This window comes from Protopterus annectens, chromosome 16.part0 (assembly GCF_019279795.1).
Source record: "Protopterus annectens isolate FY-2018-M chromosome 16.part0, PAN1.0, whole genome shotgun sequence".
NCBI classification, from domain to species: domain Eukaryota; kingdom Metazoa; phylum Chordata; order Ceratodontiformes; family Protopteridae; genus Protopterus; species Protopterus annectens.
Window position 1 is genome coordinate 122751794 of NC_056750.1, and position 18191 is coordinate 122769984.

Genomic DNA, 18191 nt, shown 5'->3' on the forward strand with positions numbered 1-18191 from the left:
AGCCGACTCCATATCCAGCTCCAGACAAGTGACAAGTGGAGTACCTTAGGGTTCAGTCCTGGGACCACTCTTGTTTGGCATCTACTTCTCTGAAGCACAGGCCAACACTAAGGGACTCCGGCTAACAAAGTTTGCAGATGACTGCAAACTGGGAGCCATTATTAAATCCCCAAATGATGTGGATATTCTACAAAGGGGCATTACAGAAATAGATGCCTGGTGCCACAGCCATGGGCTCAAGCTTAATGCCATGAAATGTATAGTTATCCCTTTTGGAAAAAAACATGTACCCATGAATTACCACATAGGTCGCAGGACACTAAATATCGAAAGTGTGATGAGAGACTTAGGGACACAGGTGGACAGGGTCTCACTTTCGATTACCACATTGCCAGAACAGTCAGGAAATCCTTCTATGTGGCACACCTCATCACTAAGGGCTTTTCATCCAAAAAAAAAGAAGGTCATTGTCCCACTGTACTCATCCTTCATTAGACCCATTATAAAGTATAATTCCCTGTTTGATATGTACCTCACAGGACATCTGCAACAGCTGGAAAGGCCACAGAAATACCTCACTAAAAGAATCACAGGCCTAAAGCAGATGCCATATGCTGACCATCTAAAAAAACTACAGCTATATTCTGTGGCATATCGTCTACTCAGAGGTGATCTCTGCTTAACATACAAGGCCATGTCAAACCCTGAGCTGTTGGACATGCTCCACTTAAAGAAATCCCAATCCCTCAGAGCCACACGCTCCAGGGATCTAAACCTTATCATCACAATGAACAAAACATGCTGCAGGGATAGGTTCCTGACCCAAAAACTCCCCGTACTCTGGAATAGACTGCCCATACATGTCAAGCAGAGCGCCTCATTGGCCTTCTTCAAAAGGAACCTTGATGATTGGATGGGAGATAGGAAATACACCCCGGGGATCATGTCAGTCGCCCTGCTAGACAGGGGCCCAGAGAAGTAAATATTGTGGGAAAAAATATCCAGGGAATTGTTATGGCTAGGCTTGCATAGGCCTTAGGGCTGATAGCCTAGTACCAACCTATGAACCTATAGATATATATATATATATATATATATATATATATATATATATATATATATATGGTTCTACCTGACTTCGTCGACAGCGCAGAAGACCGACATCGGAATCCGGAGCTCCAGAAGATCGAAAGTGAAGAAGACCGACGCGAATCCCGAGTGGCAGAACATCGACACTGCAGAAGACCGACACGACGGATGACAACACCAACGCCGAGGATGCCGACATGGGGAAAGGCTGTGTGAGTATGCGGCAGGTAAGTGTGGAGATTGACGGTCTGTGGGGATAGGGGTGGGTTAAGTGAGTTAGGGTTAGGGAGCGATAGGGGTGGGTTAAGTGAGTTAGGGTTAGGGAGCGATAGGGGTGGGTTAAGTGAGTTAGGGTTAGGGAGCGATAGGGGTGGGTTAAGTGAGTTAGGGTTGGTTAAGTGAGTTAGGGTTAGGGAGCGGGTAGGTAAATAGTGACGGACCTTAGGGTTAGGGTAAGGTTTAGTGTGGGCTTGTAAGGATTTTGGTGTGCTTGTGTTGTGTGTGTGGTTTGTGGAATGGGGATGTGTTTTGTTTTTAATAATTGTTATTGTGGTGTGTGCAGTGTATGGGGTTTCGTGTTTGTGTACCGTCGGTTATTTCGTTGTCGGTTATGTGTGGTTTCGTGTTTATGGACTGTCGAATATGTGGTGTCGGTGATGTGGTTGTCGGTGTTGTGTGGTTTCGCTATGTCAGGTAGAACCATATATATATATATATATATATATATATATATATATACATGCACACACACACACACACACACACACACACACACACACACACACACACACACACACACACACACACACACACACACACACACACACACACACACACACACACACACACAAAACACACACACACACACATAAATATTTATGGGTCTACTTCTGTTGTTCATAAACACAGTTTTTCAAACAACAGAAAGCTGAACTTAGCGAAAGTGCACTGAAATGAAAGCGCACTTTCAGGAAAATCATTTTTCCGAATGGTACAGTGGTAATAAGGAAATATACTTTTTTCCCCACTATAGTGTGATCTCCGAGTTAGTATATATAAGTAACAGGGGTGTGGGGGGGGTGCAAGCGGGCTTGACCCCTGCAAAAATGTGTTTCACTTTGCCGGACCACAAAAATAAAACAAAAAATACTAGAAATGCATTTTTGCAGGGCAAGCCCCCTGCACCCCCACACACCCGCTACTTATATATACTAACTTCAAGAAAACTGTTGTAGCCGGTATATGGGCTGGTTACATTTGGTTTGTTGTTCTGTGGTTCGAGCATTTCGCCCTCTGATGTTCAGGTGTTTCATTGTTTCTATCTCAATGTTTTGTAATTCAATATTGCAGCGTTTGATGGTCTGACGTAGACCCATATATATGATCTCCATACCTTGGAAAAAAAGGTGTATTCTGGGAAAGCGCTATCTCAGACTTGGTACATAGAAATTTATAGGTTCATAGATTAGCACTAGGCTAACTGCCATTGCAGACCATTTCAAACCCAGCCAACTTTCCTATCTGAGACTCAAACCATACAACTTGTGTTTGTAAGATAAACACCTTAACCATAATGCCAGCCTCCAACCCCAAAAGTGTTTCAGGACTCATTCTAGTAGATTCCAAGATTTAAAATAGTTACCAGTAGAAACATGCTTGACAGAAAATGTTAAAACTATAAAAGTGCTGACAGTAAGGCCAAGACAACAGGAAGTAAAAAGGGGAGTTTCCAACCCGTGGTGGTGGTGCTGTGGCAGCGTTGTCGCCTCACAATAAGATGCTGTCCGGTTCGATTCTCAGCTAGAGCATCTTCTGCATGGAGACATGCGTGAATGGGCGTACCTTCATTGAAGGTTGTGCGTCAGGGCTGGTAACTTGGCACGTAAAAATCAACTGCCAATCATTAGTGGACCGGAGTTCCGCTGTGACAACCTCTAACTAGGAAAAGCCAAAAGACACAAACAGAATGAAAGAGAAGAGAAAATAGAATGAATTTAGAAAAGATACCGTGGGGTTTTATTGAGTAGTATAAATAGTTATGCTTTTATGAAAGGAGAAAAGGCAGTGAGGATGAGTGGACTAACCTGAACTTGAAGGAATGGAGAGAGAAGAATAAACTAAATCTGGTTAAGCCATTAGACAACATAGTGATAATGCAGGCCTGGGATAGGATGGTGAAAAAGAAACACCTAGAAAGCAATGGCCTATCAATTGCATTGTGAAAGTACAGAAGAACCACAGAACTGATAAGTGAACTGTCCTGCTCAATAAGATAATGCTTTGACAACAATTGCCTGATTCCTGGGGAAGTGATCGTTGTAGCAATATGTGCAGAGAGGAAAGGCATTCTGTCCTCATTCTCATACAGACCCATATCCGTATTAAACCATGAGTATAAGTGCTTCATGCAGGTAAAAGTGAATAGGCTAAGTAAGAACTTACCCAGGATCATACACGGGGATCAAACAGGATTTGTGGGAGGTAGAGGACAGAAGATAATTTTATTATGACACTTCTGATAATGAAGGATATGCAGGAGAAAGAAGCAATGTTGACAGCAGTACTGATAGATGCAGAAAAGACATGCCCCCAGATTCAATATACTCCATGTAGGTTCCGCTCAGAGCCTACACAGAGTATTTTGAGATACACAATATTGGTCATCACTTAGCATTGCGCCATATGTATTAATGATGTTTGGAATGCATAAACAAGGTTTTGTGACTCGCACCAGTGTTGTTGGCTGCAAAACCTGTAGTCTGAATGCAATTCATACTTCCTAACCTTTTAGTGCAGGAAATCTTGACAAAGACTAGACTAATAGGGGGACAAAGGGCCAAAAATAAGGACAGATTTATTATATTGTTCTGATATCCATAGGAAGTAGGGAGAACAACAGAATTTGTGTTAGCATGCATTTTCTGAAGGATATTAAGTATGAAACTGAAGTGTAAGTCATTATGTATTGATGTCAATCTTCAGTCATTTTCCAGAAAACCACACATTTTACAAGGAACAGCCCAAAAATATGATAGAAACATCTGGACATTCTGCAAAATTCTGGACAGTTGGGAGATATGATGCAGATACCATTTCTGTGTAAGGTTCCTGTCCACAAAAGTGGATTGTAGGACAGCATGGTAATTACTTCTCCCTTACTTGAGTTGTCTTAATTAAAATTTGTTTGGGGCACTGGAAAAGATTGTTTTTCTCATGTCAGCTATGTCTCCATTATTTATTTATTTATTTATTTATTTTGAGGTCGGTGTTTGTGCGATGCACCACTTAGCATAAACGCATTTGGTTGTGCTCACCTGGTTTGTATGAAGTGCAGCAGCACACAAACTGGAGGAATGGACCACCCAGTCTGCAGACAGCCACAAATATAAACTGGATGCATTCAATTAATACTACTGGCCATCATGCAAACATGGTAAGCAGTGCTGCACTGCAATTGTCAGTGAGAACTTTATAATGAATACTAAGGCAGAACATATCATGTCACTAATCCTGTGGCAGCAGGTGTTAGAAACAGTTATTACTGTATAATGAGTACTAATATAGAGCATATCATGTCACTAATCCTGTGGCAGCAGGTGTTAGAAACAGTTTTTTTTTTTTTTTTTAGTGGGACAGGTACCTTTTTTTTTTTTTGAGAGAGAAGAATGTTGGGGAAGAGATGTGGGAATGTCTGGGTGAGGTAAGTTGGGTAGGTAGGGAAGCAATTGCAGACAGACAAGACAAACAAGACAAGAGACAGGGATGATAAATGACAAAAGAGGTGTGTGAACACCATGGTTGGAGACAGAGTAGGGGCATCACAAACCCTTGGATTTTTAGCTGGGTGGCAGTGAGAATCAAGTCATCACCCAATGGGCTGTCATCACTGTCACCACACTGCAGTGATGGGTGCAGTGTCTGATGTCTGTGTCTCATTGTGCTACTCAATACAGTGATGGAGAGCAGGGTATCCATCCATCTTAGGTGTGCACTAACTGCATGGTGCACAATCCTATGCACCAAACTGGCATTTCATCTTAGGTGATAAAATTACCACATCTGCCACTGTTCTAGGAGGGAACCACTACCCTATCCTGTGAGGCAGAACTAGTTTAGGGGCCAAGCAAGGGAGCCAGAGGGGGTGCTACCAGGTTGAGTCTCAGATGTGGTTGGCCTTGGTGCCTTAGCTGGCAGAGTGGAGCCGAGTGGATTCTGTGGGGCAGGCCTACCCCACAGTGTTGTGGGAAAAATTAAAAAAAATAAAAAAAAAGAGAGTGAGAGAAGGTAAGGGTTGGAGTGAGAGAAAAACAATGGAGAACATTAGCAACTTCACATGTGACATACAATACTTTGATACAATTATTTGACTCTATTCTGTTACCTTTGATTTTAAGACTACCAACTCCTAACAAATACATTTTTACTGTTAAGACTATCTAGATGCACACTATACTACAGATTGCAGCAGGCAGTCCTTGATGTGTGCATATTACACATATGTGTTTTCCAATTATACTGATTAAAGTTTACAGCAGGCCATTGGTGTCACCATTTTAGAGCTCTAACATTACATTGCAGTATGTATGAAAACTTAACAGTACTGTATATTTGGGAATTGTGGTTTTTGAACCCACAACCTCTAACTACTCTCTAATACTGAACTGTTATTTTGGCCTCCAGACTAATGCATGCATATTTTCCTGTAACAGTCGAGAGATGAATATTGAATTTGATACAAATATATAATAAACCAATAATGGTGTCTTTACTTTTTTCCAAAATATTTTTTATTGAGTTTTAAATGAACTTGAATTATACAATGAATATAAGTTTAAAAGTAACAATAACATGTCTTTACTTTTAATATGACAATAACAGTACCTCTCAGATGCATACATACATACCATATGCTTCTCACACCCATGCCAATCTAGTGGCATTGGTTTGCACATTCAGTTATTGGTCTGTGATGGCTAAAGAAAAAAAACAGAACAGAATACCAATATGAATACCATTCATGACTATATCCAGCTTTTAACTCTTACAAGTAGTCTTACATGTCTCTGTTCTATATTCCTTGATCTAACTGTCAAAGGTGTCCCTCTTCCTCATCTGGAGGTCTCTTTTGTGATTTCTACATTATTTACCAGTGTGAGGGATACTGGTAGCACTGATCAGAGCCTGGCCAGACTATTCCATGCCTCTGCCTTGTAATCTGAGCTACAATAGTTACTCTGCAAAAGCCTGGGTTCATGTTCATTCACTAGGAGTCCAACAAACATTTTGGACTCCTGGACACCCCATCTTTGAGCATGGAATCTCAAAACTTCTCCAAGAATGCCTGCCATGCCTACCACAGATCAAGACCAATGCAGAGTGATGTTTCCCTGCCATTCGTAGGTATCAAGCTTACTGGAACTGCTCGTTTATTGGTTTTGCAACATTTGAAAGTGTTGACATTGCTTATCATCATGCAAATATGGTAAGCAAGAGTGCACACTGCTGAGCAACATGTTTGCATGATGGCCAATACTATTAATTGAATGTATCCAGTGTATAATTGTGGCTGTCTGGGACCTGTGTGCTACCTGGGTGGTCCATTCATCCAGTCTGTGCACTGCTGCTCTACACACAAATGAGATGAGTATAGTCAAAACCATTTGTGCTAAGAGGTACAGCACACAGTGCCCCCACCAAAAAAAATAAAAAATTTAGAAACAGTTAAAATGAGTAACACCAATCTATACTGTACAAAGTAGAAAATGTTAGTACACATAAGATATGTTTTGCATCTTGACTGTTGTTAGTATTTCACGTCTGTAGAATGTTTTATATTTTTCCAATGGGTACTACTGTCTACCTTTACTGTTTTATCTGGTAACAGTTACTTTGTACTTATGTGATACTTATGTGTATTATCATTCTATTGTGTTTTAGGACACAAAATGTCAGTTAGGTGGAGACCTGCCCTTCAGTGAGGTGGAGAACAATATCATTCTTGAAGGTCTCCATCAACATGGGGCATATCTGCTGGGAAGAGGTCGTCTCAAAATGAAAGAAAGGCTAAGAGTATGGCATCAGATTGTTGCCAACATCAGTTCTATGGGCAACCACAGCTAGACTTATGAACAGGTGTGCCACAGGGCAACTGACATGATTAGCTCTGCACGAAGGCATGTAGCTGGTGTTGCCCAGGGGTGTGCCTGCTACAGAACCACCTCTCACCCCAATGAAGAGTTCCTGGCAAATATTCTCCAATAGGACAGTTCACAGCAGAGTGGACCACAGCATGTACTTGACATGAGTCCCACTCCTTCTGATTCCTAGGAGGAGCTTCTAGGTAGGCTTTGTTATATGACCAGTTGATTACTGTTGTACAGTAAAACAATTGAAATAAAAGTTACGTCTGTGCCACATGTCTTTATTTGCAGGGGAATGAAGATTGCCACAGTGATAAGCTCAGTTTGTAGTTGTCAGCCACGTTCTTGTTGAATGCACAGTTAATGAAGAAGTACATGTAGTACCCCTCTGTCTTACTTTTAAATGCAATGATGCTGCCCTTACCTCTTGTCTAACTTATATTCAGGAACATCAGGAATCCAGTGACATATGCCTCCTGCAGATGGTAAGCCAAATAAATTTATGTCAGTACTGCAGATCAGTTTAAAGAAATATCATAATGTGTCATTTTAGGCCTGTTGTGTGCATTGTTGTACTGTCTGAAATAGTGACATCACTGTTAGTTGTTTAGCATATATATTGCATCACATTAGTGAATGTTTTAATTTACGCCTTTGTTTCTTCCTTCTTACCACAGATGATCATGACAGTGAGAGTGTGGGCCCTGTGCCACCTGATGTCAGTGTCTCATCAAACAGTGATGGTGATAGTGGTGAAACTGAGGCACAGTGCAATAGTGCAGATGTTGAATCTGACACAGAGATTGATATGCAGCCGCCCCTTTCATTTTCCCTGGACACAGCCAGTAGGCCTATGCCTACCTAGTTCACTGAGCCCACAGATATTGGACAGATGGAAAGGCAAGGACATTGATCAGGGAAAAGTGTGTCTACTGCAGCTTCAGTGCCTGTTGAGTCTGGCCACAGCTCAAATGTAAGCAAGGTGCCACTCAGGATTCTTGAAAGGAGTGCTCGGAGAGGGCCTGCTATCACTCCTCCACCCAGTGCAGGTGTCTCTTCCCATGTCACTCGACATATATTTAGGGCCATCTTGGAGGCACATGCATGTTCAGAAAGGTGCTTTTCAAATGATCAGGTCTATGAATGTGGCACAGGCTGACATACGTGACTGCCTCCACCATGTTACTGATTCACTGGATTGGATGAATGACAAATTAGAACATGGAGTGTCTGTGTGGACCGAGCAATGCCTGTGATGGAATGACTGCTGGGAGGGGTTAACGGCATCCTCATGGGCGTAGGTCAGCCACAACATCTTCTGATAGCCAATGTGGCCATGTCTGATCACTCTCCTGTAGTGGCAGTACTTCTACTGGTATGTTGGTGAGTGTGCTGTCAACAGCCAAACACGGCAGGCCATGGTATCATGGTCCTGGGCATTCCCATGAAGAGGACATGTCCAACAGGCAATAGTCACACTCAGCTAGTAGCACTGCATCTGACCTTGGGCATGGAGGTGTCAGTGCAACTCCTAGCAGAGCCAGTTCCAGCAGTTGGAGACAACAATGAATGAACTGCCAACTATACCATATATGGCTTACACCTGTCTGACATACCAAGACACAGAGCTAGCACTGAGCTTGTCTGTGTTTATGCAAACTCTCACATCAGTGAGTCTGCTCTCAACACCCAGCCATGGCAGGACATGGCGTTATTGTCCTGGGCATTCCTGTGAAGAGAGCACATCCAACAGTCATCAGTTTCACTTAGGTAGCAGCACTGCATCTGACCTCGGGCATGGAGGTTAAAGTGCAACTCCTGGCAGAACCAATTCCAGTGTTCAGGGACAAAAACAATGAAGTACAAACTGTACCATGCATGGCTCACACCTGTCCGACATACCAAGACGTAGGGCTAGCACTGAGCTTGCCTATGTTCATGGAAACTCTTACACACTACTGTCACATGGAGGACCACTACAGACACACACACACAACAGTTACATAATTCAGCCAGCTTGCTTCTCTTTCTTACTCACACACACTCACCAACCTTTTGTGTCAGCCTAAGCCTCCTGCCTTCACCACACACACGACATCCTGTGCAAGTGATGATAATGTGCCATATCCTTGTTTTATCTATTTTGGATTCGGGGATACAAAAGCTTTGTGTCTGAAGCACAGGGTGCATAGCTACATTAGTGCCTAATATATCTGCATTTGTATTTGAACTGATTGTTGCACCTGTCAGTTAAACTTGCCTTGCCTAGTTATACAGTGGGTAGCATCATCATGTCAGTACTTTCTAGTGTATTCTCTTGTAAAGGTTGTGAAGTCAGAAAATGTAGTGTGTCTCATTACTTGCTAACTTTTCTCTTTAATGATTTTCCAGTACATACATATGGTGCACATCATAAGACATGCCATCATATTTAGATCTCAGGATTGTATGACAGCACTATAGTCAAACTCATCAGAACGGTAATGAGATAAAATGCTCTCTTTTACATGAACCTCACCAGGCACATGCAGCAGCTGGACAGACCACATGGTTTTCTCATCAAGATAACACAGAGCCTACAAATCATGTCATGATGTATTTGGATAGATTAAAAGACATATCATTGCAATCTGTCTGGTATCTTATTACATTGTAATGGTTATTCTAAGCCTCTTAGCTGTGGTTTAAGCACTTGGGCTTCAGGCCCATTGTTTTACATTAAGAAGGTTTGTAGTCTACACTCTTGTGGGAGGAAAGTGTAGCCTCTGCCCTTCTGAACTGGAAATTGCTGGCTGAATCCTTAGTGTGCCTGTTCTTCTAAGTGTCTTTGTTCTAGTTTTAATACTTGAGTTCCAAACCAGTTTTTTTACATTAAGAACATTTGTGACAGGGGAGTGTAGCATGCATCCTTTTAAGCTGGGATTGCTGGTGAAGGCTTATTGTGCCTGTTCTTCTAAGTGTCTTTGTTCTAGTTTTAACACTTGAGTTCCAAACCAGTTATTTTATATTAAGAACATTTGTGGCAGGAGAGTGTAGCATACATCCTTCTAAGCTGGGATTGCTGGTGAAGGCTTATTGTGTCTGTTATTCTAAATGCCTTTGCTCTGATTTAAGCACTTGGGCTCCAGACCAGTTATTTCACACTAGGAAGGTTTGTGGTCTACACTGTTATGGGAGTATTCTACTGAATTGATGGTTTATTATAACTGCTTTTTTTTTCTTTTTTCTTTTTGCTGTTGTGTCTGTGATTTTTTGCACTTTGAATTTCTATTACTTCTGCATTTTATAGCATAGGCTAGATTCAGGCTTGCTGAATCTAGACTGTTTGGTATTATTTGAGTGCTATAACCAGCTATCCTACATTAAGAAGCCCCCCCCCCCTGCAGCCTTGTATCAGAAGTGTGCAGCCAAGGACTTATATAGGTTCATAGGTTCATAGGTGTGTCCTACACTAATGGCCCTGGAGCCTTTACAAGCCTAGCCCATAGAATTACCCTGGCATCATGCCACCCAACCTTAGTTCCTAGTGCCTATGTCGAGTAGAGCCACTGGACCGATCTCCAGGGTGAATTTTCTATTTCCCATCCGCTCATCAAGAGTTCTCTTGAAGAGGGCCAGTGAGGTGCTCTGCTTGACATGTATGGGAAGTCTATTCCATAGCATGGGCAGTCTCTGGGTTATGGAAATGTCCCTCCAGCATGTTCTGTTGATTGTGGTAATGAGGTTGAGGTCTCTGGAGTGCCTGGTGTGGAGGGATTGGGATTTCTTTAGATGTAGCATTTCTAACAGAGCTGGGTCAAACATGGCTTTGTAAGTCAAGCAGAGATTGCCTCTAACTAGGCGATATGAGACAGAGAATAGTTGGAGTTTTTTGAGTCTGTCCATATAGGACAAGTGTTTAAGGCCTTTGATCCTCTTTATGGGGTACTTTTGTGGCCTTTCCAGTTGTTGCAGGTGTCTAGTGAGGTACATGCCAAATGGGGCATTGTACTCCATGATTGGCCTAATGAGGGAAGAGTAGAGGGAGACAATGACCTCTTTCTTCCTGGATGCAAAACCCTTAGTAATGAGATGTGCCACATAGAAGGACTTTCTGACCACAGTGGCAATGTGGTGGTCACAAGAGATGTTGCTGTCAACCTGTGTTCCCAGATCTCTTATAATGCCTTCTGTGTTCAGTGGACTACCATCAATGTGGCAATTCAAGGGAACCGGGTTTTTCCCAAAGGGGATGATGACACATTTTTTGGCATTGAGCTTAAGCCCATGGTTCTGACACCAGTCGCTAGTCTCATTGAGGCCTTTCTGTAGGATGTCAGCATAACTTGGGGAGTTAATAATAGCTCCAAACTTGCAATCATCTGCAAACTTTGTCAGCCAGAGTCCCTTTATGTTGGCCTGGACTTCAGAGAAGTAGATACCAAACAGGAGAGGAGCCAAGACTGAACCCTGTGGAACTCCACTTGTGACTGGTCAGCAGTCTGACTTGGAGTCAGCTACTTTCACACTGTGAGTTCTATCTGTGAGCCAGTTTTCAACCCAACTAGTGATATAGGGGTTGATGCCTAGCTTAGTAATTTTTTCTTTGATTCCTGAGTGGGGAATGGTATCAAAGGCCTTGGCCAGATCAAGCTAGGCTGTATGAACCACCTTACCTTCATCCACAGCTCTGGTGACTGACTCAAAGAAGTCAATTAAGTTGAGCAAGCATGATCTACCCTTCAAAAAACCAAACTGTGTAGGATCCAGAGTTTGGAGATTCCCTATATCCTTGTTTATTATGTCCATGATGGTGCATTCCATAGCTTTGCATATCAGACTCATCAGGGTAATGGGGCGATAGTTCTCGGGGTCTGTAGTCACTCGTCCTTTGTGGAGAGAGATGACTGTAACAGTGCAACATTTGGTAGGAACAAAGCCTGAGGTGAGGCTGTGATTGAACAGGGCACACAGGTGAGATGCCAGTTCACTCTGTAGTTCATGTAGAACACAGCCAGGGATACTGTCAGATCCCATAGAAGCTATATTCTTGGCCTTGGACAGTGCTGTTTTAACCTGTGCAGCAGTAATACTGGAAACCTGGCAGTCTACTGGTACTGTGATTGGTCCTTTGGGGGGGGGGGTAAAGTTAGCACTTTATCTGTTTGCCAGTACATTTGCAATATCTGTTGGCTCGGTATAGGAGATACCATTGTGCAGTAGCTCAGAGAAAACCTGGGTATTGCCATGGAGATTCTTTACATAACTATAGAAGGCCTTGTGGTTGTATTTACTATCTGCTGCAATTCTGTTTTCATAGCTAGCTTTAGAGGATATGATGAGGGATCTCACCCTTTTGCTGAGGCTGATAAGGGAGTTTTTCCAGTCTTGGGACTTCACCTTATTCTGCATCAGTTTCCTCCTTCTGTTGTAGAGTTTGTTTATGGCAGGGGACCACCAGATTGGCTTCTTTTTTTTGAGGAGAGCATCTTAGTTCTATTGGGTATGGCGAGATCCATGCATTTGTGTACATGTTCGTACACTGCATTGGTGTATGATATGGTGGTCATGCAGCTATTCTCCATTTGCGTGGGTGCCATGAAGTTAGCCATTTAGCAGCCCAATGTTAGATTTGGAGAAGTGTTTCATGGTGGTCACCTTTGTTGGGGGGTGGGTGGGATGTGGATTTCCAAGGTGATTAACTTGTGATCGGATCTAACCAGGGAGGAGTTGACTATTGGTGTAGAGCAATGATCACCCATGTTAGTAATGACCAGGTCAAGGATGTTGCTACCTCTAGTGGGGGTAAGAACAAGTTCATTCAGGACATTGGAATTAATGAATTCCAGAAAGTGTTGGGCAAGTGTAGTGGTGCATGAGTATTTTTCCCTGTTAATGGAGGGGTAGTTGAAGTCGCCCAGTATGAGAGTGTTAGGTTGGATCCTAATATTCTCCAGGGTGCTTAGGAATGTGGAGTGTGAATCTTGAGACATGGTTGGGGACCTATAGCAATATATGAGTTGGGGATTGCTGGAATAAGGCTCAGTTTTGGGCTTTCCCTTTGTTTACTTTTTTAAAATTGTTTAACTATGCTTGTATTTCAGCATTGTGTTTGGGTGGATTTGCACTCACTTTACCAGAGCTGCTCAGAGGTTGCACTGCTGCCTTACGAGCAACTCAGTTGTAGATTGTGAAGCAGTGACATGGTTTTGTACCCCTAGCCCTCCATACAACAGCCACTTTTTGTTAGTCTCACAGCAAAACCTGGCCCATCTAGCCCACTCCCCAGTAGTTGCCACAGTATATACCTGCTATAATGGACATACACTTTCCTACCATTTCTCCAGCCAGGCTGGTTGACATGGGCATCCTGAGGCAATGTAGCAATTGCCTCATGTATACTTACAACCAGTTACTTCTAAAACAAACTAATACAACATGTGAGGACTATAGCTATACTATGAATTTGGAATCAATTATTTCACATAACAACAAACCAGATATCACACAGGTTGTCAGCACACAAAGTTCACTTCTTGCACATAAACTCATAAAACATAAACCCACATACATTGAGGTACTCACTAGAAGCCTACCTAAAGCTCAGAGACCTCCCAAGTGCAACCCTACCGCATGCACTGCAGACCCAACAGAATCCACTACACATAATAATACACACAACTGTGTCTCAGCCAATAAGTCCCTAAGGCAAAACACCTCAAAACTAAACGTCTTGGTCATTGGTGACTCCATAGTATGACACACAGATGTCCCCCCTCACCATGCTAGATAAGGCTAAGGTCACAGTCAGCTGCCTGTCAGGTAACAGGATCCATCAGATCATGCACGCACTCAAGTCTCTTAATAAGTACCATTATGACTCTGTCATAGTCCACATTGGAGTGAATGACTTGAGATGTACCTCACTGGACTATATGAAGAGAGACATGACTGAGCTCTTAGATTATGTGTCCCAGGCAGTTATGTCCCTAGCCCTAAGCAGCATTCTACCTTCAGCCAGGATGATGCCTAAATATAAACAAAAAAAATGATTGACTTCAACAATTGGCTTAGCTTCTGGTGTCAGTCCAGGGGGATCCAGTATCTTTCAGCCTGGGAGGATATGGTCGACAGACCACGCTGCTTTACCAGAGATGGTCTTCACATGCCACCTCTTGTCTTTCGATTACTGGCAAAGGTACTTGCCTTCCCCATAATTCCTTTTTTAGGCAATGTCATAACAACAAAATTCCCAATGTAAAAAGAAAAAAATTCCACTAGAGACAAACTCAAGTTAATGCAGCTTAATGCAAGGTGTCTAAATCAGAAACTGCACTCACTGGAAGCACCCCTTGCCTTAGAAGATGCCGATGTCCATGCAGTCACAGAGACATGATTCAGGGCCACATAGACCCCACAGCCATGCAAGCCTACAATGCCTTCCACATGTACAGACCTCAAAATGAGCATGAAAGAACCAAAGACAGAGGTGTATACATCTTCATTAAAGACAAATACACCTCAAGACTGGTCAAACAGTATGACTCCCTAGAGCTACTCTAAGTCCAACTAACTGTAGGTAAAATCCCCTTCCACATCATTGTTAGATATAGGTCCCTCACCATGAACCATGAGAACCACTCTGCTTACTTGGACCTACTTGAGTCATCACTATACAGCCAGACATCTTAGTCATGGGCTATTTCAACTATTCTTTCATCAATTGGGAGTCATATATAAGCACAAACAAGCTATCCCTAAGTTTCCTGAACTTTATTAATACGAATGCCCTGGAACAGATAGTCTGCACCCCCACAAGGGGCTCGAATGTTCTAGATTTAGTACTCACCAACATATGGTGTCTCTGCACTACCCCCTATGCTTTGCCCTCCCTAGTAAGGTCTAATCATAATTCAGTCTCATTTGAATTAATGATCATACCTGACTCACCCTCAAGAGCAAAAAGGATGAAAAATTTCTCCAAAGCAAACTATAGCCTCCTAAGTGATGCCATAAAAAGGTGCAAACCACCTGCTACCACCATCAACAATAACTGTAATACAGAGGTCTACACAAATGCCCTGTATAAACACCTATACAAATGTATAGACTCAGCTGTACCTGAACAGATCAAAACAAGCTCCCTAACAAAAAAAACAAGCCACCCTGGTGAGCATCAAGAATAAATAGGTTATACAACTAGTGAAAGAAACTAATGTCTAAGAACAAGAGGAAATTGACTCAGCAGAGGAAGGACATCCTCTGCAGCTTGAGCAATCAAATTAGATATCTTGTAAAGTTCTCTAAAGCCAATTATGAAGCTAAACTATCATCCCTAGCTATAGATAATCACAAAGCATTCTTTAGGCATGTCAGAAATCTAAAAGGGAAGACCCAGCTTTGTGTCAAACACGTAGTGGACAGTATCACTTATACTGACCCTGAGGATGTCACCAACCTGTTAGCAGACAGATTTGGCATAGACATCACCCCTCCATCCCCACCAGACATACTTCAAAGCATAGCTATCACCAGCCCTCTACCTAGTATCTCTAAAGAGCAGGTCATACCCGCATGCTCCATGACCAAAAACACAGCCTCTATGGGACATGATAACATCCCAGGCTGCCTATCAAATGGTCTAAAACAGGACATAGTGGAACAACTTAGCAATCTCTTCAACCACAGTGCAAGTACTGGATTTGTCCCAACTGAGTGGAAAACAGTAATTCCCTTGCACAAAGGCGGTCCATCAACTGACCCTGAAAACTATAGCCACATAAGCCTAACCAGCCTTATCTGCAAGGCCATGGAGATAATCATCATGGACCTTATATACAAAGACATAGCTGACCTTCAAACTCTTGACCTGACCCACTTTGGATTAGTTAAGGGTAGATCATGCTTATGAAACCTGGTGGGCTTCTTTGAAAATGTCACCTAAGCCGTTGATGAAAGCAAAAGAGTGTATACAGCCTATTTTGACTTTGCCAAGGCTTTGGATACAACTCCCCACTCAGGCATCATTGAGAAATTCACCCAGCTGGGAATTAACCCATATGTCCTTAGATGGGTAGACAACCAGCTCATAGACAGAACTCATACAGTCAAAGTTGGGGATTACACCTCTACCAGCAGATCAGTTACCACTGTTGTACCACCAGGATCTGTGCTGGGTCCTCTACTGTTTGGAATCTATCTCTCAGAATTCCAGGTGAAAATAGATGGCTTGTGGCTTAGCAAATTGGATTGCAAACTGGGTACAATCATTGAGTCAACCAATGGTGTTGACATACTACAAAAAGGGCTTACACAGACAAATGACTGGTGCCAAAGCCACAGAATTAAACTAAGTGCAAAAAATGCTTTATCATCCCTTTCAGCAAAGGGGGGATCCCTGCAAGTTACAATATTAACAGTACCCCCTTAGCTCAAACCCTGTGGTGAGAGATTTGGCAACACAAGTTGATAGCAACCTTAACTTTGATCACCATGTATCCACAGTGGTAAGGAAGGCATTCTATGTTGCACATCTCATAAGTAAAGGCATCGCATCAAGAGCTAGGGATGTTATAACTGCCCTGTTCTCATCCCTCATCTAACCACTAATAGAGTACAGTGCTCCCTTCTGCATGTAACTCACCAGACACCTGCAGCAGCTGGAGAGACCTTAGAGATTTCTCAACAAGTAAATTCATGCTCTTCAACACATGACCTCCATGGGCAGAGTGAAGGCCCTGCCACTGGGGTCTGTGTCTTATAGGCTTCTGAAAAGCGACTTGTGCTCGGCATACAGAGCAGTCTCTGATCCTGCCCTAATGGGAATGCTGCCTATCCGCAAGTCACATGGGACAAGATTCACTTGCTCTAAGGATCTTAATCTAGCCTGTAGCATTAACAGAACATGCTGGAGAGAAAGATATGTTTCCCAGAGACTGCCACTCCTCTGGAACTAACTCCCAATTCACATAAAATGGAGCTCCTCAATGACCATATTTAAGCATAATGTAGACCTGGGAGATTAACCATTTACAGGTTACCTGTGTTCATTAGAGACATAGGTGTCAAACCAGGGATGAATTGTCCAAGTTGCACTTTAATTGGTTTAGGGAGGAACTCTGCTTCACATAGACAGGGAGTCTGTTCCATAGATGGGGTAGACTCTTGGATACATACCCATCTCTACAAAAGGTCCTACTTATATCCCAGGTAAGGTTTAAGTCTTTAGAATGGGAAATTCTGGTGCTGATTGTTTTGTGGATATTCAGGAAGTCCATCAGAGTGAGGTCTGAAAATGACCTGTATGCCAGGCATAGATCTCTCCTCAAAAACCTGTAGCAGACAGAATACAGGGATAGGCCTTGAGGTGGTCTGCATAGGACATATTACTTATTCCTGTATTCTTTTAGTGAGGAACCTCTGTGGATGTTCCAGTTGTTGGATATGTCTGGTTAGGTACATACCAAAGGGGGCATTGTACTCAATGATATGTCTGGTGAATGTCAAATACAGTGGAACAATAACTTCCTTGGACTTAGATGACATACCTTTGTTTATAAGTTGTGCAATAGAGAATGATTTCCTCATCACTGTAACCACGTTATGATCAAAGGCTAGATTACTATATGTGCCCCTAAATCCCTGACTACTGGGTCAACTCTAATGGGTGTGCTGTCAATATGCTTGTTTCTAGGGTTGGAAGAATTCCCAAAGGATACTATTATGCATTTCTTGGCATTTAGTCTGTCACCAGTTGTTTGTCTGTGTTAGCCCTCCTGGAGAACATTTGGCTCAGTGTGAGATTCAATGACAGCTCTTAATTTGCAATCATTTGCAAATCTAGTCAGCCAGATACCACTGACATTGTCCTTGACTTCTGAGAAGTAAATGTCAAAAAGGAGCAGTCCAAGGACTGATCCCTGAGGGGCTCCACTTGTGACTAGCATCTTTGTCCTGGTGGAATCCCCAATTTTAATTTCCTGT